The 23,239-nt window shown below is 47.2% G+C and overlaps 2 long non-coding RNA genes across 4 annotated transcripts in view; one reads left to right on the top strand and one right to left on the bottom strand.

The window, feature by feature from the left end:
- LOC104861846 overlaps positions 1–7,401 on the bottom strand; it is a 69,994-nt gene extending 62,593 nt beyond the window's left edge. The window contains exons 1-2 of the long non-coding RNA XR_004515186.1: positions 7,317–7,401; positions 6,354–6,399 (exon numbers count right to left, since the gene is read on the bottom strand). This is a non-coding gene — a long non-coding RNA (uncharacterized LOC104861846). The remainder of the gene's footprint in view (positions 1–6,353; positions 6,400–7,316) is intronic.
- The window catches only part of LOC109118053, a 27,736-nt gene continuing 5,282 nt past the window's right edge, over positions 786–23,239 (top strand). Inside the window, exons 1-4 of one of the 3 annotated variants that reach the window (XR_004515188.1) lie at positions 786–1,118; positions 5,813–6,503; positions 14,258–15,182; positions 15,308–17,875. This is a non-coding gene — a long non-coding RNA (uncharacterized LOC109118053). Of the gene's footprint in view, positions 1,119–5,812; positions 6,504–14,257; positions 17,876–22,343; positions 22,451–23,239 lie in introns of those variants that run through there. The other 2 variants (XR_004515187.1, XR_002025324.2) reach the window with 2 other exon arrangements.

Raw genomic sequence — 23,239 nt, 5'->3', positions numbered from 1 at the left:
ACAATCTCTCACACCCAGATGTGCAGAGTGGACCAGGGGCAAGAGGCGATGAATGTGTGACCCCAGCAGTGAGGAAGGTGGAGGAGCAGACCAGGGAATGGACAGCAGAGACAGAGGGCAGTGGACATACTCAGGGTGCCTTAGTCTGGAACTTTATAGAGAATGGAGGTTTATTTAATCTAATGGTTCTGGAGGCTGGGAAGTTCAAGAGCAGGGAATCAGCGTCTGGTGAGGTCCTTCCTGCTGCAAGATAAGGTGGTATCACGTGGCCAGACAGAACAAGCCTCCCCTTGCTGGTTTCCCTTCCTCTTCTTATAAAGCCACTAAAGCCATCACAGGACCCATGTTCAAGACCCCATCTAACTAACCGTCATTAACCCCCACAGGCTACTCTACAAATACCATTTTCATATGGATTTGAGGTTTAAATTCCCACCACAGGAATTCTGGCAGAGAATGTGGGGCCACAGCGGCCCTTCTGCCCACTCCACCCCCCAAAACATTGCCACCAGCCCGAAGACATCCTAGGACCCAGGACCCCAGGCAGAGCGCGCACACACACGCACACGCGCACACACACACACCCTTCCTCAGCCAGCAGGGCGGACGGCAAAGGCCCAGCTGTGGGTCCCCGCACTCGCTCCCCGCAGCCTCCTCTGTCCAGAGCTGCGATGTGCCACCAGCTCGAGGTCGCCGAGGAGGAGCCCGGCCTCCCGCCTGCGCTTTTGTGCCGCTATAAAAAGCCACTGAAGGGCCACTTTGTGAGCCGCAGCTCCGCTCACAGCGTAGGAGGAGGAAGCAGCTGAAGCCACTGGCCCACGGCCCCAGCCCCGCTTCCGCCCCCCGTGGGGCCGCGAACCCGGAAACCTCCGCGGCCCCCGCGGGTGGGGGGCACAGAGGGGAGGGACCCGGTCGCAGCCCAGACTTTGCCAAGCCGCGTCTCTGGGGGCCCTGATCCTCGGCCGGTTTCCCCGAGGGCAGAGCTGGGGCAGGGCCGTGGAGTCCTGCCTGGGGCTTCACAGTGCTAAAGCAGCAAAGGCTGGATCGAAAGAACAGCTCCAAACCAGTGATCCTAATTTCATCGCCAAGGACCCCGGAGCATCCATGTTTTGGCAAAGGTAAGGGCCTCGGTGGCTCCAGCCACCCGGGGAGCAGCACGCGGTTTAACCGCAACAACTCAGGGTCCGGAAACCTCCCTGCCCTCCCCGCGCCGAGCTGCCTTTCAAACACCGCCTCCTACAGGCGGAGTTGGTCGTGTATCTTTCCGGCGCCGCGGAGTCGTTCTGTGGGTATTGGGTCGCCCCGCTTATTAGCAGGAGCGCGGAACTGGGCTGCAGGGAGCAGATACAAGATGCCTAAGGTCTAGAGGATGAGACAGCGACGAGGGGAGGAGGGAAGCGGGGCTTCCTGGAGGAGGAGCCACTCGAGCTGAAACTCAGTACAAGTAGAAATGATCTGAGCGAAGAAGGGTCAATAAAGGTGTTCCAGAGTCAGGCGCGGTGGCGTCGATCATGAACCTAGGAGCCTGAGGCAGGAGGATCGCAAGTTTAAGGCCGGCCCTAGCAACTTAGTGAGACCCTGTCTCAAAATAAAAGGGTTTAAAAGCAGCTCAGCCTTCCCTGGGTACCCAGGAAAGGGGGTGGGGGTGGGGGTGGGAAGAGAGGAGAGAAAGAAGGTAAGAAAAAAAGGAAAGAAAGGAAAGAAAGGAGCTCCAGGTGGGCGCAGGGAATGAATGAATGAAGCATTAAGCCAGGCTCCCTCCGACTCCACACAAGTCGAGGCGCTGATCCCACGAGGTGGACCATGGGGGCTGCCCCAGTCTTGTGCAAAGTGTTATATGAACTGTTACACAGCTCTGAGGCAGGGACACGAACACAGACACACACACACACACACACGCTCACGCACATCTCCACAGGAAAATCGGAGCCCCCTGGGGAAAGGAAAGGTGGAGGATGCTCAGTCCTGGAAGCCAGGTTACCTCCTTCGTCCTTCTCAAACTCATGGCAAACAGCAAGAACTGAAGGGCTTTAGCCATGAGCCTGGGAGACAGTAACACGCCTCTTAGGATAGAAATCGCAGGACTTCCTTCCCAGGACTCCGTGAGGCCATCTCCAAAGAAGCCTGGAGAGGACGAGATACTTCTGTCCCGCTGATACGTCCTGCCGCTGGTGCAGGGCAGCACAGTCCCTGAGCAGATCCGGAGGGCAGGGAGGAGGCCGGAGCGTCCTCAGGCTGCTCACTTTTTCTCCCCTGCTGCAAGCTGCCTTCCAGGCCCTGTGTCCCTGCACAGAGCCGGGGCTCCCGGCAGCTGACGGCTGTCACATTCCGCCTCTCCTCCTGGCCGTTCCTGAGCATCTTCCAGCTTCCATCCCAGGCTTCATCTCTGCCCTGAGAGCAGCAGCTCCTCTTCCTGTTTGAGTCCAGTACTGCGCCTGTGTCCTGCATTCTACAGCAGTCTGGGGTTCCCATGACTTTATTTTCCCTTTTGTCCCATCTCTCTTGAGACCTCAAGTGTTTTTCTTGTTGTTGTTGTTGTTTTCATTCTCTCTCTGCCAGTGGACTTACGTTTTTGGAACTAAACGCGCAACCCTTTCCCTCCTCCCTGCCACCATCCGTTTCTCTCTTTCCCTCCACTGTCGCACTGTGCTCCAGAGAGGCAGCTGTTCGTTTCCTGGCACGTCCTCTGCTCTCACTCTGTCCAGGACCATTTGTCTAAAGCCAACACGGTGACCACCCTGCATGCATTTCCTGCCTCCAGTCCCCGGAGGCAGGAGTCCATTCGTTCGCCACACAGCCATGGGAATGATGATCATTTTCATTTTATGAGGGTGAAGTAAACCACTCAGTCACACTCGCGACCTAAAATCTGCTTGTGGTCGCTACTCCGTGAGTCCTCATCTGTCCCAATCCTTGCTATGTCCCTGGTATATGGAAGGTGCTAGACAAACGTGTTGACTGAATGAGTGCTCGACGACTTTAAGGGCTCTTTGCCAGCTTGTCTACTGGCATTTTCTGCAAAGTTTTATAATTTAGTAATAAATACAGTTGGTAGTCATGTTATATGTATCATTATGTCTCGTCATCCCAGAATTACTTTATGAATTAAATATCCTGAAAAATAAAATAGAGTGGAATTCAATACAATCCCGAACCCATCTATCTTGTGCCGTCATCCTTGCTGTCAAAACGCCAGTGCCTCCTTAAGCAGGAGAGAACGCTGACAACATATTAATTTGATTTAGCTCATGAAGTACACTTGGGCATGCACAGTACGAAAAAAGAAGTCAAGGAGACAAAAGTAATCAAAATGGATAGGTTTGGTAAATCGTGCTCAAAACTCTACAGGCCTGAGAGTATTTATTAAACATACATATTCAAGGAAGCTTGTTCAGCAAACAGAAGAGAAAAAGACACCCACAAGAACAAAATGGATCAATTGTGGAAACTGTTTCAAAGAACTAAAAAAATGAAGTTAAAAATCCCCTTGGGGAAAGTGAGAAAAATAGCCTTCTATTTAAATGAACCGGCGATGTATTAGCTTTAGACAAATTAGCTGGTGTTGGTCAGAACAGGTTAGATTCTGCTGCCGTGACGACCCCCAGATCCCAGTGGCTGAATACAGCAAAGGTTTCCTGCTCACTCCACATGGGCTGGGGTTCTACTCTGTCTTATCCTCATCCCAACAGCACTGCAATGCTACTGAGAGCTCAGAAACTCTCTGCTACCTCTAAGGGGCTCTGCTTGGGAGTGACAACTTGCACTGACCAAAGTGGATCTCATTGCTCCCGTGAGTTTGAGGCTGGTGGGCACACAGCAGGGCCTCCTTGCCTGCAAGGAAAAGGCTGCAAGACCCCTGGGGATTCTGAAACCGCTGACAGTATGGCAAGCTGTGTACATTATATCCAGTCTTAAGATAAATTTTACCTTACGACTATGTACAGTAAGTGTCTCGGTCCATTTTCAGTTGTTACAACAGAATACCTGAGAATGGTTAACTTACAAAGAACAGAAGTTCTTTTTGGTTCACGCTGCTGCAGGCTGGGAAGCCTAAGATCTGAGAGAGCCTCGTGCCACTGCAGCTGAGGGCAGAAAGGGGAAAGGCAAGCAGGCCCGCGAAAAGCAGAACTCGAGGAGCAGTCTTGCCGTAGAACAACCCGCTCTCTCAGTAACCAGTCAGGTCTGCAAAGAGGCGTTAAATCCATTCCTGAGCATCACATCCTACTAGGCTCACCTTCTAGCACCACTGCGCTGAGGTTCCAACACGCGAGATTTGGGGGGACAGAGTCAAAGCACAGCAACGAGAGGGTAGTGACCGTAACTAATAACAAAATATAAGGATCTTAACAATGCTGTAGACTGCAACAAAAGTTACATGAATATTCCCTCTCTCTCTCTCTCTCTCTCTCATTGCACCATTACCTTGTCATGTAAAGGAAGTGCTTTCCAGCTTCTCTTTGGCACAGCCAGATCGCTAGCATCACAGCTCCCACAGATGACATTTTCTTATTTCTCACCCAACATGAATACAAACAAAAACCTCTTAAAGTGTCGGAGACACGAACAAGATAGAAATTTATTTTCCTTTTGTAAGAACCAGACTTGAAGTAAGAAGTCCACGACTGGTCTGCTGACCCTATGGTCACCGGGGACCCAGCCTCCTTCTGTCCTCGTGCTCCACGGTCCTTGGCCCTCACTGGGTGGCCCAAGAGGACTGTAATTAGCCATTGCATTCACGTTGTGGGAGGCCAGAGGAAGCAAAGGAGGAAAGAAGGATGGGCCCTACCTTTTAAGCAGATGCTAGGACTTCCTATGAAGTGTGATGGAAAAATACAGCGAATGTTCAAAAAATATTTTTTTAATTATCACATTAGAGATATTGCCAATCATCTCCCTCAAAATACTCATCCTTGCTTGGAACACACTTAACCCATTGTTCTTGCCACTTTCTGAAGCAGTTCTGGGAATCCTCTTTCCTGTCTTTAGTTGCATTCTGTTGTAGCTGCCTCAATGGCTTGAATTGATTAAAAACATTTACCTTCATGGCTATTTTGACTTGGGGAGAGGAGCCAGAAGTCACACAGTGCCAGACCTGATGCATGAGGTGGGTGAGGACGCCCTAGTACTTTGTTTGAGCCTCTGTCTTCCCATTGAATGGCACTCAGCAGAAGCGTTCATCATATTTTTTATCACACCTCACAAGAGACCTTCCAGAACTGCTCCAGAAAGTGGCAGGGACGAAGCTGGGCTAAGTGGGCTCAAAGTGAGGGGGGTTACTTAGAGGAGGATCAGTGACACTGTCTTCTTGATCATAATACATTTTTAAATTGTAAACATTCACTGTATTTTTAAATCACATCTCATATATAGCTCCCTCTTCATCGCATTGACCATAGCTTCATCTCGTGGCCATACCTAGCTGGAAGAGAGATGGAACAGTCTATTCTCAGTGGCCGTGAACCCCACTAAGTACCAGCGTTTTGTTAGTGGAGGGGAAAAAGTGGGCCTCTAGCACTCCTGCTACATGGTTCTTCACCTTTCTGACCAGTGTTCAGTGGGGCACCCCCAGCACCTCCTACCCTTCCTCCAGGGGCTGCCCTGTCCTGCTAGGTCAGACTTCAGGCCAAGACTCTGGGCCTCAGAGATTGATTTCCCCTACTGCTCTTCCTCCTCCTCCTCCTCCTTCTGCTTCATCTCAAAACTCATTCCCCAGATTTCTGCTCTTTGCCCAGAGGTGACATAAGAGCCACAGAGTTTCTCTTACTGTTTTGAATTCACATCCAACATGTAGTAATTACGTTATTTCTCACAGGAATACAAACTACTGGTCATCTTTTAAAAAGCAATTAGAAGATCTGGCCACACTGGATCCACATTCCTCTGTGGCCTCAGCCAGCACAGCCGAGTGGAGCTTGCCTGAATCTGGAGCAGGTGCTGCCCTGTGTCCACCTGACCCACGAGTGCTGCTTCTGCTACAGAATAGAGGGCTCAGAGCACAGTGTGCCCACCTGGGATCTTCTTTGTTCACATCCATGTACAAAAGACAACAGTGCAATCACAATCCCTCACCTAAATTTCAATCCTGCGTTTCTAACACCGATTAATCCTTCCCACTCCCCGGACCAGTGGGATGTGGCTCATGATTGTGGTTGGTTCAAAACTGTGGGCCTCGGGGGCATTACTGGATCACCATAATTCCACAACTCATATGTTTAACAATGTATCGTAAGGCATCTGAGCATCACGAAGCCCTTGGTGGGTGGTGTTCTTGCCAGAGATGCAGAAGACCAACTTAATCAGGAGAAAACACCGAGAAAACCCACACTAAGAAATATTCGAAAAAAATAACTTACCAGAGCTCGTCCCAGTGTCAAGGTCAGGGAAGACAGGAAACCAGCCCTGGATGGGAGAAACCAAGAAGACACAGTGATGAAAATGCAGGATGAGGTCCTGGCCTGAATCCTGGAACAGGAAGAAGATACTGGGGAAACCACTGGTGAGATGTAAGTCAGTGCTGCAGCTTATATAATAGAAGTGCATCAATGTTAATTTGCTGGGCTGGAAATTGTACTTTGGTTCCATACAATATTAACCTTAGGGGAACTTAGGTCAAGGACCTAGGGGAACTCTCTACACTATTTTTTTTTTCAACTTTTCTATATGTCTAAAATTATTTCAAAACGAAAAGTTAAATGACTTTATTATAAAACTATATATCTCATGGGATCATAGTGATAGGCAAGACATCATATACATAAAGAATATGTACACTGTAACGTGTCCCTTCAAATACTCCCCCAGGCAGGGCCCAGCTGCCCCTGTAGGTGTTGGCCTTGTCCTTGACATTGAATTCACTTGAGAAAAAGGGAAGGGAAACTAACATAAGTTGCACCATTTAATTCTTACAATAGCCCTGTGAGGAGGGTATTATAACCCTCATTTTACAGATGAGGACATTGAAGTATAAACCTGTTTACATCTTACCCACTTGAATGCAATTTGTTTCCGTCAGAGCTGGACTGAAATCTCGCTGGCAATGTGTCCAGCCCAGGGGATGTAACTCCCCGCTCTTGTCAGCGCCCCCCACCAAGCCCACTCTCCAGCTTCCTGGTTTGTGCTTACAGAAAACAGAGCTGCTCCTGCCAGCTTCCTGCTCAGCATTTGGATTTCATTAGCAAACACAATTCTAATTGAACTTTTATTCACTAGCCACAGCTTGGCAATTAATCAAGCTTCTCCCCAGCTCAGAGCCTGCGTTCACTTCCTTTCAGGGAGAGGGAGGAAGGAAAGCAGCCCTCCTTCCTGGAGCAACTTACCCTGCTCTTGGGCGGGTTTCCGTGTCTTTCTGTGTTCCCAGGACGCTGTGCACTTAGCAGTTTCTAAAGAAGGCTGTTAGATTCAGATGGTAATCACGGTCCCTTCTGGTGCATTCCCTGGACTCTTGGCCTCATTAGAAATCCTCATTGCCTGCTTCCAGCCTCTCACTTACAAGTAAATGCTGGCCTCTGCTCCACTGCCTGCCAGACTCTCGGGGCACCTTTTAGTTTTTTCTTTATGTAACATTTATTGTCATTTGCCCTCTCTTCTCTGCCTAAAGAAAGAAACGTGGTCGTGGCAGAAGAATTGGAAAAAAATGAAAAATCCCAAAGAAGCAAATAAAACTCAGTCCTAGAAATGAGCACTGCTAGAGGCAGCTTTGAGCAAATCGCACATTACATGTCGAAATTCCTAATTCAAAGTTCCAAAACACAAGCAAAAGCAAGGGCAGGTTCAGCACCCTGAAAGATTCTAGGAGGCACCTTTCGCACTCCGCAAGGAATGGCACCCTCTGAGATCCTGCAGAGCTTTGGGCTGAGCGCAGAACGTGAGGAAACGTGAAGCAGGTTTTAAGCAAGCTACCAGCTGGGCCAGAATCTTGGGTTTTCAGGAGGAGCTGGGAAACAAACAGGCCTCACCTGGACCATGAGCATTTGCCAGCTGCAGGTGATTTCTGGTCATCCCGAGATCACCGCCCCCGGCACGTTTCTCCTCCCTCTTCCTACATCTCCTTCCACCATGTTTGTTTACTCTATGGGGTGACAAGAGCATTCTTCTTAGATGGGAGCCTTGCTGTAATTGTCTTGTGTTTGAGCAGTGGAAGGGGGCATTAGCAAAGGCCCTACTCATCCTCTGACCCTAAGACAAAGAGGGAAGACCACGTCTTCCACGTACTCTGGCATTTCACAGCACGGTGGGTTTCATTGGTGGCTTCCTGGCCACCTGCCCTGGTGGCAGGGAAAAGGAGGGGAGGGGACCAGAAGGTACTGGGCAAGGAGAAATGCTCAAGCCTGTTTTCCCAGCTCCCGTGCTTGGAGGAATAGTCATCATCGTCTTTGCTTGGAGAACACACTCATCCATGTTAATACCGCATTAATATAGGGCTCACTGGATCTCAAGCTACCCGGGAAAAGGAAGTGAGTCCGGTCTTGTCTGGTTTGTTCCTGGGTCCAACAGGTACCGCTATGTCCTGAGGAAAAGCAGGCCCCACAGTGACTGTCAATTTTCCAAATACTGTAAATATTTCCTTAGGATAATAAATATTCTTCTATAACATTATTATGATAACCACATAGAACTCCATTGCATGCATAACCCGTGCTTGTATTTCCTGGTAATGCACAATAATGCACAATACTCTATGTAGTATAATTAAAACTGATGTTTACTAAATGTTTGCTCTGTTATAAAGCAGAGTGGCCAGGTTTACACTGTTTCCATTTGGGGTATAAATAAATTACTGGTCATCATCTTTGTCCAGAAAACTCTGTCCATATCTCAAATTATTTTAATGGCAGAACAGAATCTTTACATGGATTATTTTATGTTAAGTTACCTGATATGCAATTTTGATGTACATATGCCCTATACAAAGATTACATCAAATTTCCACATATAGTATGTGAAGGTTCATTCTTCTGCCCCTGACCCACTGTAAGTTTAGAGCTGGATTAAGGAGAAAGATGCTTGGTCATTTGAGGCATCAACAAAGCATTTTTGAGGTACCCAAAAGTTACTGAATATTTCAGTAACCAGTTCTTCTCCAGGAGAGGTTCTCAGATTGTTGGAAAGAATGTGCTATTGACTCATTAAAATGGTGCCTAAGAAGGTTGGTCCACATCATTGCAGGGGTGGTGTTTTGCCCAGTAGGGTGTGCAGTTTCAGGGCCAGAGCTGAATTGCAAGGCCATCGGTGGAGAGCCTGAAGTCCACTCCTGTCTACTCTGCACCCAGAACCTGGCCACTCTGCTTTATAACTACAGAGCAAACATTTAATAAACACCAGTTTTAACTATACTCTATAGAGTATTGTGTATTACCTTGAAGACAATCTATCCATGATAAACTGGTAGCTGACCAGAGCAGGCAGAAGAAGTACTCATGTTTCCGTGTGTTTACATAAGCAATGGAAAACATACATTTTTTAACAGTACCATTAGGGATATTAGTTTGGATATAAAAAGAAACACTTGTTAATTTCATTTCAGATACCCGAGTAGCACAAATCATTTCATTTGTTTCTACAAGCACCTACAACTCTTAGTATTTACATCTTAAATTTGAAAATTAGGTTTGCAGAAACATACAACAGCTCCCACGTCTCAGTCCATCTCTGACTATATGTTATTATCTTTGAAAATATTCACTGGAAAACTGACAGCATTAAATGCTGATGATATACAAATCATAATAGGCTCTTAACCATGTGGGATTATCTCTCTTTTACTTTCAATTAAACAGATATTGTTTTAGGATAGAAATTCTTCATCAAAGTGCACTTTTACCTAAAGATATTAAGAAAAACGGAATATGGATTATTATCACAGCCTTTGATAATTTGACTTTGCTTTTTAGCCACACTGATATAACCAGATATATTAATAACTTTCCTAATATTAAGCCTTCCTTGCATGATAAGACTGTTTAGTGGGACCATCCTTATTACAATCATAGTATAGTGTTAGGATTAACTTGATTAGAATTAATATGATGATATTTGATTTCAGATTTTTTAAAAAACTGTATTGTTTATTGGTATACTTTAGGTATATAGTATGACGACGTTCACCATTGGGAATTTGTACATGTACATAATATCTCTTGGTTCTTATTTTTTCCCCATTCTCCTGCCCTCCCTTCAACCCCCCCACCCCTCCCTATTTACAAAGACATTTTTCTCTCTTTTCCTTTTCTCATATTTTTCCTTTCCCCTATTTCCCCATTTCCCTCTCCCCTTTGGACCTTCTCTTCCTATTTCGAATTCCCTATTACACATTTTGGTCCTCATTTACACTTTCCATTCCTCACACTAGAGAAACTATTTGGTATTTACACATGTGTGCCTATTTTTTTCATGTAAGAGTATGGCTTCAATGTGCACCCATCTAGCTATAAATGTCTCTAGCTTATCTTTCTTTATGGCTGAGTAGTATTCCATTTTATATTTTTAAAAAAGACTCCACATCTTCTTTATCCAGTCACCAGCTGATGAGCATTTGAGCTATTTGAAAGACTTAGCTATTACAAATTTTGCCACTATAAACATGGGTGCACATATATTGCTGTGGTATGATGCTTTTATTTCTTTTGGGAAGATACCCAGCAGGGGAATACCTTGGTCAACTGGAACCTCTAATCCTAGTTTTTGAGGTATCTCCACACTGATTTCCACAGTGGTTGCACCAGTCTACACTCCCACCAACAGTGGAAAAGGATTCCTTTTTCCTCACAACCCCACCAGCATTTGTTACTGATTGATTTCTTGATAGCAGCCATTCTTTCTGGAGTGAGGTAAAATCTCAGCATTGTTTTCATCTGCATCTCTCGGGTGACCAGTGATGAACATTTTTTCATAAGTTTATTCGCTGTTTCTATTTCTTTGTCTGAGAAATGTCTATTCATTGCAGATACCGATTTTTTGATTTGATCTTAAAACATGGGAGGTCTTATTTTTTTAAGTTCTTAATATATTCTAGATAGTAGACCTTTGTCTGAAGAACAGCTGGTAAAAAAAAAAAACAAAACAAAAAACAAAAAAAAATTCCCAGATTGTGGGGTATCTCTTCACTCCATTGGTGGTGTCTCTTGCTGTCTGGAAGCTTTTTAATAAGATAGGATCCCATCTTTGTGCTAGTTCCCATGTGACTGAAGTTATGTTCATAAAGTCTTTTTCTACACCAATGTCTTCAAGAGTTCTACTTAACCTCTCTTTCTGCAGGTTTAGTGTTTCTGAGGTGGCTAAGTGTGCCAGGAGTTGTTTCTGCATCTCCTTATCTGTTCCACTGATCCTCAAGTCTGTTTCTTTGCCAGTACCATGCTGTTTTTAATCACAGTAGCATTGTAGTATAGTTTCAAAGTTGGGGATTGTGATACCCCCTGCCTTGTGTTTGTTGCCTAGAATTGCTTTTCCTATTCTGGGTCTCTTCTTGTTCCAAATGAATTTTTGGATTATTTTCTCAAGGACTGTGAAGTATGCTCTTGAAGTTTTCATTGGAATCGCATTGAATCTATACAGCAGTTTTGGAAGTGTGGCCATTTTCACTGTATTCTTCCTACCCAGGAACAAGGGACCGCTTTCTGTTTTCTGCTATCCTCTTTGATATTGCTAGTATTTAGAGCCCTTAGGAAGTTACTACTTCTTGGGTTGTCTTCCTAGAATATTTGGCCTTTGGGTTTTGAGTCTGTAATGGCCTTTAAGCAATCTCAGTCGTGGTATACCAGTAAAGACAACCGACTAAAGCCATCATGTCACCTTGACCAGAGTAATACAATCAGCAACAACAATAGCATCAAACACAGCTTAGAAAATGACAAATTGTGGCGGCTATTATTCTGACACTTTTAACTGCATAAATAGTCTTGTGGTGCTATATCAAAATCAAGGACCAACCAGAAAAATGTTTACAGTTAGTAAGCCCTTCAGTAAAGCCGCCTTCCCCTCTGGGAAGAAGACTTCGAAGGAGTTGGGGGAAGTAGAGAGAGACAGAAGGAGAGGTTAGCAGTAGGGCTAGACAGGTGGAGCATGCAAACTTTGGGAAACTGGTGAAGACAGGAGAAAACGAGAGAAGGAAGGACAGAAACAAGAAGAGAACAAACTAACAGCAACAGGAAAACTAGAAACTATATTCACACTCTTTTAATAAGAAGAACAATTAAGAAAATAACAGAATGGAACAAAAATAGGGACGACAAAGCGAAATGAAGGAAAGAGAAAAGGAAGAAAGAAAGAGAAAGGAAGAGAGGCAGGCAGGCAGGCAGGCAAGGTCCCTTCGAGGTGTGACTGCTGCTGCTGGTGTACATGGGCGGCAGCATGCAGAGCCTAGCATATTCATCTCAGTGAGCCAGCTGAAGTTCAGTGCTCCCCGGCTGTGAGGCCAGAACTAAGCTCCCTGATCTCCTGAGGGTTAGAACTCTGCTGGGTGCTCTTGCAGGCTTGAGCTCCCTCCCCCCAGAGCAGGTCCAGGTTCCATAGGAGGCGCTGGTCCCAGCAGCTCGCCAATTGCTGCAGTCCACTCTGTCTTCACACTCCTGGCCGACTTCAATTTTGAATAACAAGCCTCGGAGAGGGCCTCTCTCTGCTGCTCACCCCTGCGCCATCTTCCCGAGCTCACAGCAGTGGCTCTCTGGCCTCTGGTGCCTGTGACACGTGGGTCTGGATCTGCAGGACACCCTGTTAGACTTGGGGGCCAGGACTGGGAGTTGATTTCAGATGTTTAAATCATTGTTCCTAAGGTTGATATTTTTCCTTTTTTGTGCATGTTTTCAAGATTTTGCTTTCAATTTTGGTAGCTTCATAAAATTATCTGTGAAGTTTATCTTTTTATTTGCTCTAATAATTCAAGTAGTCTGGAAATTTCTCATCCTTTGCATGCTTAAAGAACTCATCTACAAATTGGGCACAAAATCCTTGGGCAAAGTGGGGTTTTGTATAAAACTTTTACTGTTTGTTTCTGGGATACTGGTTTATTTAGATTTTTCACTTACTTCTTTAGTCATATTTAGTCATTAGTATTTTCCTTAAAAGTCCTTTCATCCAGATTTTAAATTTATTTGCACTGTATTATAGTATAATCCTTTAATAATTCATTTCAAATTATCTCTAATTCCATAATGTTGATTCTTTTTCCATTTAGAATTTTGCTCATTTTCTTAGATTTACAAGAGGTATTTTACCTCATTGGCCTAGAACCAGGTCTTGGGTGAGACTGCCCATTTTTTTATTGGCCTTAGGTTTTTCTAGTTCAATTTATAATTGTTCTTTTTTAAAATCTTCCCTCCTTTCCTTGACTTCATTTTTTTGTCCTCTTTCTCATGCTTGAGGTCAATTCTCATTACATTTATTTTTACTTTTTACCCCCTTAACAACTAAAGCATTCAAGACAATTATTTTTCCTAAATGTGGCTTCAGCTAATCCCATAAAATCGAAGATTTTGCATTTCATTTCCTCCTTCTTTGAAATGGTTTATACCCACAGCTGAGTTTGTAGGAGAGTGTTTACGGTTGTTTTTTTTAAAAAAAAATAACTGCTTTAGAGATAATTCTAAATTAGAACTGGAATTATTTTAGCAAACAAAAAGGAGAAAATCAACAAGAATTCTCCCACTCAGGTGGCTGGCTACATATTTCCAGTCTTTTGCCCATATGTTTACTTCTTTTTTATAATTCTTAACAAATTATCTCTTTTGTCTTGCAAAGCTACTTTCTTCCCCAGATGTTATGCATGTGGTTATTAGGAGCTCTTGCTGGGGTGCTTGTGATCTTTTGGGGGTATAGAGTAACTTGGGTGAACATGGAAATTAATAGAGGGATTGTACAGGGGATTGAACTCAGGGCCTTCACATTGGGCAGTGTCCCCAGCCCTTCTTCAATATTTTATTTTGAGGCAGGATTTACTACATCACTAAGTTGTCCAGGTTGGGCTCGAACTTGTGATCCTCCTGCCTCAGCCTCACAGAGTGCTGGTATTACAGGTGTGTACCACCACCACCACCCACTTCTCAGGTAGATTTCAGAAGTCACTGATGTAGTTTTCCATCTTTATAAGAGAAATAGGAACCAAGACAAAGATCTTACATTAAGAAAATATTGTCTTGGGCTAGGGATTCAGCTCAGTGGCACTGTGCCTGCCTCGTAAATGCAAGGTCCTGAGTTCCATCCTCAGTACAAAAATAAATAATTAATGTATTACCGTCTTATTGTCTTACTTCCACCTCCTTTAAAGTCACCCCTCCCATCAAGCTTGAAAACAAAAGAGAACAAGAAAGACTACTCCACGTGCACCAACCAGGGCCCCGGCTCCACATCTGTAAAATGGGGGCAATGGAGGTGCCAGTCTCAGAAGGCAACTGTGAGTTTTCAATCAAAGAATGTGCACGGCGCACCTCCCGCCCAACCTGGCACATAATAAATACTAAATGATAGCTGCTGTTGTTGCTCCTCCCACTTACTTTCCAAACAAGGGAGACAATAAAGAGCTCGCCCCTTAGTGGAGACTGGGGGACCTCGATGCCTGCTACTCATCTGCGGTTTTACAAAAGCAATTACAGCTCGCCTGTGATCGCGAGTCTCCGCGTCGTCCTTGAAGCCAAGCCGGAGCTGCCCTGTGAAGAGCGGAAGGCAGTGCCCTTCTGAGCGTCCCGACGCTGTTTATTATGCCGGCGAGGCCGCTCAGACTCATTACCGCTGCCGAATACAGGCCCCCGGAGGCCGGAGTGGAGCCGGATAATTACCAGCAGATCCCTAATAGGGATGGACTCAATGGAAAGAAGTCAATCAGCAACGCCGGCGTTTGTGTCTACACTATTCTGACCCGCGCTTGCTGGGGCGCAGGAGACTGCTAATGAGGGCCCCGCTTCGGAGGCCAGGAGCCCTGACCACGCACGGCTCAGCCCCGGAGAACCTGGTGGCCGGAAGAATCCCAACAAGGGGGTCCTCCCTGACCCTCCTGAGGGCCGCCGTGGGGTGAACTCAGAGACCCGCTGTGTGCCACACTCTCCTCTGCCTTGACGGCCCAGCCGGCCCACTCCAGCGCCGGCTCTGAGTCCATAAGAAACGCCGCGTTCATGAGATCTCCTTGGCGAACCATCCTCCGCCTTCTGCCCTCCTGTCTCCTGCTCCACTCCAGCCCTCCTTCACGCTTGTTCCAGGTAGCAGCCTTTACCACCCGGTAGTAACTTCTCGGAGCCACCTCATCCCTCCTCGCTGGTTCTCTGCGTGGCCCCAGGGGATGAGGCTTTTATTGCTCATGTCCTCCTATCTGCTTTCCTTGCAGCTTGGTGTAGGCTGCACTTTAACCTAAAAACATGACTGATGAGAGTCCCTGCGAGTTACCCCTCCAGAGGTAAGGATTTCAGCCCACAAACTGGAGCCGCAAGGAACTGAGTCTTCTGGGGTGGTGCTGTACGCTGATCTTCATTGATACCTCAAGCTCGTTTCCTTGGGTCATGGAGATGCAACCTCAGCCACTCCAGAAAGTTCCCACTTGTTCCCCGGGTGGGTGGGACACTACATCCTGGGGGCAGGGCGGCCAGAGGGTGAACTGGTCCCGTATCCCTGCCCACCATCCACACTGGCATCCTCCAGGCCTTGTGCTGCTCCCCTCCTGTCTCCTCCGTCTTCGGTCACCTGCAGTCCGCCCCCAGGAGAGTCCCTGCTGAGATCTGTTCATCTCTGCCCCAGAGTCACCCTGGGTGCAGTCACTTGGCTATTTCCAAATCCTTCCCCCAACAGCAAACGTCCACCTTCCTTTCATCCCACAATCCCTCCTCTCAAGCACTAAAATACACCGACTTGGCAGAGAGGGAAAGCCATGGAATAAGGGAAGAGTCCTTGTTTAGCATCTAAAATGATTATTCCCCCCACCCCGAAGATATGACAAAGGAAAAATCTGTAGCACGAGTGCCCCAATTCTGTACGTAGTTGCTGGCCCTGAAAGGAACACAGTACGGGTGAACTGGTAAAGCAGAAATTAGTGTGGAAATTACCATAGCCGAGGATACGTCCTCTGGCCTCGGAGGCTGTGAGTGACTTTCTTTGCTGCAGGTTCCACACAGCCATGAAAGCATGCCAATATGGAGGGGTGCCTGAGCCCACAGAAGCTTTTTTGCCTCCCCTAAGGCTGTGGGCGCGTGTGTGATTGCATCACCCTAGGAACAGCGGGGTCCACCACGTTGGCTGCCCACCATTTATTTGCTCTTGGGATGATTTGTCGAGATCTACAGACTATGTGAGATTTGAGTAAAACCCAGAGGCAGCCAGGCCCCCACAGGCTCCTGCATATGTAGCTGCCTGAGCTGGAAACGGAGAGCAGTTCATAGCCCCAGAGAGCTCCACCTCGGGGCTACATCCGTCCCCTGGACCTTTCTCATCTTCAAATTCTCTGGAGCTTGCTTCTTCATCCACTCTTCCAAACCTAAGCAAAATCAACCACAAAAAAAAACATTCCCACTTCTCTCTCTCGTGCCTCACCACTGACATCTAAGACCTCTTGGGTCCTCCACAGAGACCTGGTTCCTTGACTATGCAACCCTGGTATCCCCCAGTTAAACCCGAGCCATCCTGGAGCTTCTGGGCATCTCCTAGAGGTTCCCTGCATCATAAACGCCAATTCCCCAGCTGTGACCGCTTACCCTCCCCACTGTACCCATGCATCGGTGACACTGGGCATCCAGTATCTTGTCCTCTTCTCCCCCATCGAGGAGCTTTTTCCTAGTTTCACAAGCCCTCATTTCAGCTACTTGCTTCCCGCCCACACTCCTGGTTCCCTCGCTCCTCTTCCTCTGTGTCTCTGCCACCACCAGCCAAGCCCAGAATTTGCTCAGCCTGCCAGTCACCCCACTGTCACTACAAAGCATGATCTCCAGCATTGGGTTCACTCTTCAGCCTGTCTAGGAATCATTTAAAGAAAGAAGTTGGGTAGAAATAGGTTCAGGTTTCACTGTCAATCTCAATCGAGCCTCTTAGCTTCATTTAGGCTGATGCCTGTGCCCCTGAAAACCTGGAGCAAAGGTAAGGCCAACTGTGGAGTAGCAACAGGGTTCTGTTCTAATGGATCTAGTAGGCTGTAGCACGCCTGCTGCTGTTCCACTTAAGAGACAACATTGCTTGCTCCAGGGACGGTTTTGGAGAATTCTGGAATCAGTTCCCCACCACAGTGTGATGCATGTTAGAGGTAGCATTTCTCAAAGACCCCTTCCTTCGTGACTGTGTCCCTCCCTGCACAATGGCCAAAGTGAGCAAAGGTTGTCCACCCCAGGAGGGATTCACAGTACATCTCCCCAACTTTGGGAGCTCCAAGCAAACCAGCACTTTTTCGTATGGACAAGACTTACTCTCTTGGCACCTGGAAATGGTGACTGAGGGGCAGGCCTCTGCCTACTGGTAGAACACACAAGCTTTCTGAATAAACACCTGCGGCTCCCTGCACTTTTGTCCCTCCGCGACACACCCACCATCGATCTCAGTTAGCGCTTACTGCCAGCCCCTTCCAGTATTCGGTCTACATGGCTGCCTTGAAACACCCCTGGGCGAGTGGTGGGCTCCCTTGGCTCGTCTGCCTCTGGGACTCACACTGTGCATGCTCGCTCACCCCTCATCTCATGGACAGATAACTGCCAGCCAGGTAAGTGGCCATTTGGACAACTTGCCAAATCGAGGCTTTGATGACTGCGGCCCAGCTGTCATCTACCTACGGTGGCAGAAAACACCCCGAGCAAAGGCCGTGTGGCTGGACCCATCCAGAAAGAGTGCCCAACAGGTGTTCTAAGCTTTAGGATTGTTCCCTACAGCAGCAATTTAAAAATCAGCCAGGCATGGTTACATGACACACCTGACCTGTACATATATGCATGACCTGTAATCCCAGCTACTTGGGAGGCTGAGGCAGGAGGATGCAAATTTGAAGTGAGCCTGGACAACTTAGTGACACCCTGTCTTGAGATAAAAAATTTTAAGGGGCTGGAGATGTGCTATAGGACTTGCTTAGCATGTGCAAGGCCTTGGTTCCAGTCTCCAGTACAGGGAGGGAGGGGAGGACAACGTCTGGCTAAAGGAGGTTGTCAGTCCTCCTAGCTCTCTTCCAGCCTATCCTCAGACAGCTCCTCCTCTGCGCTGAGCCCTCAATTGCCAATGCAGCTGTACACCGCATGCTACAGAGGAGAGTTCAGCTCACAGAAGAGGCAGGAGGAGAGGTTTGACTAGAACTTCTGCGGGCCATTAGGGATGACAAATCCCAGAAAACCAAGAACAGGCTGACCAGGCTAGTTGACGAGGCTGGGAAGCAGGGCGTGAACAAAATTCAGCTGGGTCCAAGGGCTGGGTCCGCCTCTGTTCCTCCAGCATCCACCTTTATTCCCTAGGTATTTGCTAGGGGCTGGCTGGGGCCAGGCCCGCTCGCCAGCCCCGCTCGCCAGCCCTGCCCACCCCCCATGTGCGTTTCTCTCCACACCTCTGCCCCATCTCCATGCCTGATGCCGCTCCCCAGGCTCCGCGGCAGATTCGCCGTACCTGTCCCGCATGTGATGAATCCTGCTGTGCCACGGCTGCCCTTTGCGTGGGACGTCCCCTCTCCACCGCCACCATGGCCCCCCTCAGCGCGAGGACCTCTCTATGCAGCTTGCGCCCTGCGACTTCAACAGAAGGCACCAGGGAAAAGTCCTGTAAGCCAGGATTGCCAGCCGCCTCTCCATCCGGGTGCCTCTCCCTCGTCCAGCCAGAGCCAAGAAGGCCGGCGCGTGGGTGGGAAGACGTCCCTCATCCGAGGGTACAGGGGCAAAGCCAGGGCTCGGAACTCAGGGGGGCTCGCGCTCAGAGAACGGCCCTGTCACCAATTTGTGTGATGCTTGGAACAATCTACTTCCCTTTTCTGGGCTCCTCGCTTCCTCTTGGGTAGAATGAAGTCATTCCATTGGGCAGAGGCGGGGAGGCAGGGAGTGACCTAGTGGGTGCTCGGAGCCCTAATTGCAGAGAACAATGGGACGTTGCCTTATCTCTTTGAACAACCCTATCACCTTCATTTCTCAGGAAACCGAGGCACGGTGAGACTTCGTGACACACTCATGCCCACAGTCAGTTTCCCATTTGGGACTGGGATGCAGAGCTCTGTGCTATCAAAGGCTGCGCTCTGAGTTCCTCCCTGGCCCCCTTATCTGTGGTATGGTCTTTGGACCCAGGAGGAAAACAATGTAAGATTAAAAGGTGGAGAAATGCTGGAAGTCAAAACATTCCATGTAACATCTTCTCTTCGAGTACTCGTATTTTCCTTGGTTAAACATTTTGAGACTGTAGGGACCTGGTAACGAATAATGGGCAGGATGTAAACCAGAGCCTTCAAAGACAGGGGTCAGCTCACAATGACACCCCCACGATCTCACAGCACAGGGTAGGGAGACCTGTTTGTCCCTTTCTGGTGGACCATTCGGTAGCAATTTTGAAAGAGTAGAACTTCATCACTGCCCTGTCTGGAAAAGTGGTCAAAGGTCTGCGTAGACCCCTAGGCAGTGGTGCCGGGGCCTGGCCGTGGCCCCCATGCTCTAAGCACCCCATTCTGCTTAGCACAGTCCCCCAGTGGTGAAAGCAGAGGCTCTGGCCAGCGTGGACTCGCAGACCGTCGCTGTGGATCGTAGCCTTCCCGGGACCCCCACATGCGTGTGAACTCCTCACTGCTGTCTCTCCCTGGCTGCATAGCCCTGAGCCTCTGGAATGCGGTGGCTGCTGCAGGGCACTCGCTGTGGCCCGAGGGAGATCCCCTCACCCAGCGCCGGGGTCCCCCACGCCAAACTGCTCACACGAGTTAGCAATAGGGGTGCACACAAATGGGCTGGGGGCTGGCGGCACATACTCCACAGTTCCCAAACAAACTTTATAGATAGCCTTACATGTATCCGTGTTTTCAAACAGTTTTTGTCTTAATTATACCTGGGACGGGTGGTAGAAACCGTAAGCCTTTATAATAGCCATGTCTGTGTACAGTGCTTCCTCTGTCTCAGGTTCTGCTCTGCGGTCTTTTAAAAACTGAACGTATTTAATGTGTACACTGATGCTTTAAAGTACATGATCCATTTTAATCATTGTTTCCTAGAAGAAGAGCTGAGGCAGAGAGAGGTCAAGGAACTCTGCTGAGGTTAAACAAATAAATGGTGATCTTGGGATTTAGACCTAAATATACTGTGGTTGTATCTGTTGCTTTCACGGTGTAACAAGCCATCAAACTTACTGACTGAAAACAACAGATATTTATTTAATGAAATAATTGAGATTGAACCCAGAGCCTTTGCACTGAGCTGCATCCTTGGCCCTTTTTTGTTTTGTTTTATTTTTTGAGAGGGTAGGGATTTAATCTGATTAGAGCTCTGGCCTCTGAGAAGTAATTAGGGTTAGATAAACTCATCAGGGTGCGATCCCTATCATTTAATATTGGTGGCTTTATAAGAAGAAACAGAGACCAAAAGAGACACACTTGTGTGCTCTTGCCCTGTCTCTTGCTGTGTGATACCACGCGCTGCTTTGGGGAAAAGCAAGAACACCACCCCTACTGGTAGGCCCTTGAACTACCCAAACTGTGAGCCCAGTACATCCTTTTTCTTTATAAAGTTATCCAGCCTCGTTCATTTCATTTTACTAACACAGAGTGAACTAACACATGTCGTATTTGCCAAGCATCCATGGCCAAAGCAAATTTACAAGGCCAGTCCAGAGTTCATATGGGAGCTGACTAGCCCAAGAATAGCTGTAGGCTATTTCATAATCTCCACAGTAGTCTTAACTGTGAACCACTCATTCATCTGCCTCATGGGTGTCTCATAGTCTTAAATTAATCTGGATTATCACTGAAGCCCAAAGCAGGAAATAGCTGAGAGGAAAATCTTACAGCCCAGGTAGACCAGATGCTTCTCACTCACACCCAAGTCATTCCTGCCCTCCTCTCATTGCCATGGATAATCAACAATCCTCCAGCACAATGGTGTAGAGACAAAATATGAGTAAGCATCCATGATTGGGAAAGAAAAAAGGATTGTAGTTCAGGGAATTTGAACAGATTACCTCATTTCTCTCACATCCCAGGGATTTTTATTCAATTTGATCCAACAGATCATTTCTCCAATAATCATTTCATTGTTACTACTATATACAAATACTATATACACAGTAGGCATTGCACTGAACAACACTGCTACAGCTGTGAAAATAGACATCGTCCTTGCCCTCACTACATAACATAATGGGATAAGCAGATGTTAAATAATCTGTCATGAGCACGCAATTACAGATAGGTAAATAAATGCCCTACAGTAAAAGTTCTATGGGAATTTATGACTCTTGTGACAGTCATTGATCATGAGAAGGGAGATGAAGGAAAGGCTCCCTCAACTGAGGACAGTTGAGATGAATGAAGTTCGGTGGGAGGGCCAAGAGAGGTGACCCAGAGTCACTGGGAGAAAATTCTCCACAGATCTCTTGGATTTCTGTACGCCTGAAAGCAGAGGTCCTACTTGCCTTCTTTCTGGGCTATCTTTGCACACAAACAGCCTTAGGAGAGAGAAATAACGCCCCCCACTGGTGCAATGGATGGTCACGCTCGCTGCCCTGTAGACAAGACTTGGGTTCCCTCAGCTCAGAGTTGCTCTCCTGTAATGTAGCTCGCTGGTGCACACATGTCCCCTGTCCCTCTTTACATCACATGGAAGGACCCAAGGTGTGGAGAACTAACACAAAAATGCTGCTGCTCTAGACTTTTCAGGTACTAAGTTACCCTTTGTGTCTCACCCAGGGTCTTGTGAATTCTACAGTACCCTTGAAGATGTGGCCAGCTAATAGATTAGCTTGCCAAGGAGGTAAAATTCAGAGGCTTCACATTCTTGGTACTTTGGTTCCCAAAAAACATGACCTGTAAAATGAAACCTGAAGGAGGAGTAAAGTAGGAGGGAGAGAAGGAAGGAGCTGAGTTCTAGAAAGAGAACTCATGAAACAGTCTGGAGGTGGTGGAGAGCAACGCATGCAGAACAAAATTTGTACAATCTAGTGGGAAGAACTTGGAGAAGATGGGATGGAGACAGAGCAAGCCAGAGGAAGGGAAGGGCGGAGCATGCCAGGTGAGGAGCCTACTCTAAAGGCAATCATAAGCCATAGAAGGACATTGTAGGAGAGAGATTTGAAATTCATCAAGGGAAACTTTGAATGGCCCCCCATCACCACCTTATCCTCCAGCACCATCTCTACCTTGACAAACCCTCATAAAATAGCCTGGGAGGTAGCCATAGCAACTGATTATGTGGCTGTTTTCACCGTGGTTTTATTTTTATCATCTGCAGACTGTTGGGCTTGCCCTGAGTATCTGGACAATCACAGGGTTCTAGATGGGAGAAGCAGATTAAAGGGCCACATTCTGTCCTGGCTGAGGAGCGGACAGCCACAAAAGGTAACTTCTTTTGGGGGGCTGAGACCCCTGCACAGTCCTTTCTGACCCAACAGGTAATTGCTAGCAAAACAATCTCTTTTCTTTAACTTGTGAAATACTTGCCAGGAGATATCACGCCTGAGGCTTCAGAAGGAGCTCATCCCTCATATTTGTGTGTGTGTGTGTGACATTATGGATTATTTGTGTATGTATAGTGCACAGCAGGCCATCCCAATTCAAATCCTGGCTCCTCTACCCACTAGATTTATGACTTCAGGCCAATGAATTACTCTGGGCCTTAATTTCCCTCCCTGCCTGATAAGGAACTACTCCCTCAGATTGTCTTGAAGATTAAGTGAAGATTGTATGCGTTAAGTGTTCAGAACTGCGTGGCATATTATATACTTTAATAAATACTACCTATCATTATTAGTTGCTTGAAAGTTACCTCTATCATTCAAAAGCTTTAAGCCTTTACATCATTATCACTAGAGTAAGCATCAGGCAGCAAATTAAACACTTGGCGTTATCTCATCAATTTAAAAGAAACTTCTTCTTTGAATTTGAGAGATCTAGACTATACTTTGATATTCAAAGCCTGCCCACGACACTGCTGAAGGGCCTTACTGCCATACAGTATTGGGGGTGGGTGGTGTTGAGACAGAGTCTAACTATGTGGTACAGGCTGGCCTCAAACTTGCAACGGTCTTCCTGCCTCTGCCTCCCAAGTGCTGGGATTACAGGTGTGTGTCACTACACCGGCTCGCTTCAGTACAATTTGTTGATGATTCCAATTGTACTTATAAAGAG

The sequence above is a fragment of the Fukomys damarensis genome, unplaced genomic scaffold, assembly GCF_012274545.1.
Source record: "Fukomys damarensis isolate Sample0158 unplaced genomic scaffold, DMR_v1.0_HiC HiC_scaffold_34, whole genome shotgun sequence".
Lineage (NCBI taxonomy): Eukaryota > Metazoa > Chordata > Mammalia > Rodentia > Bathyergidae > Fukomys > Fukomys damarensis.
The sequence above is the reverse complement of the archived record's forward strand: the minus strand, read 5'-3'. Positions and strand labels throughout refer to the sequence as shown.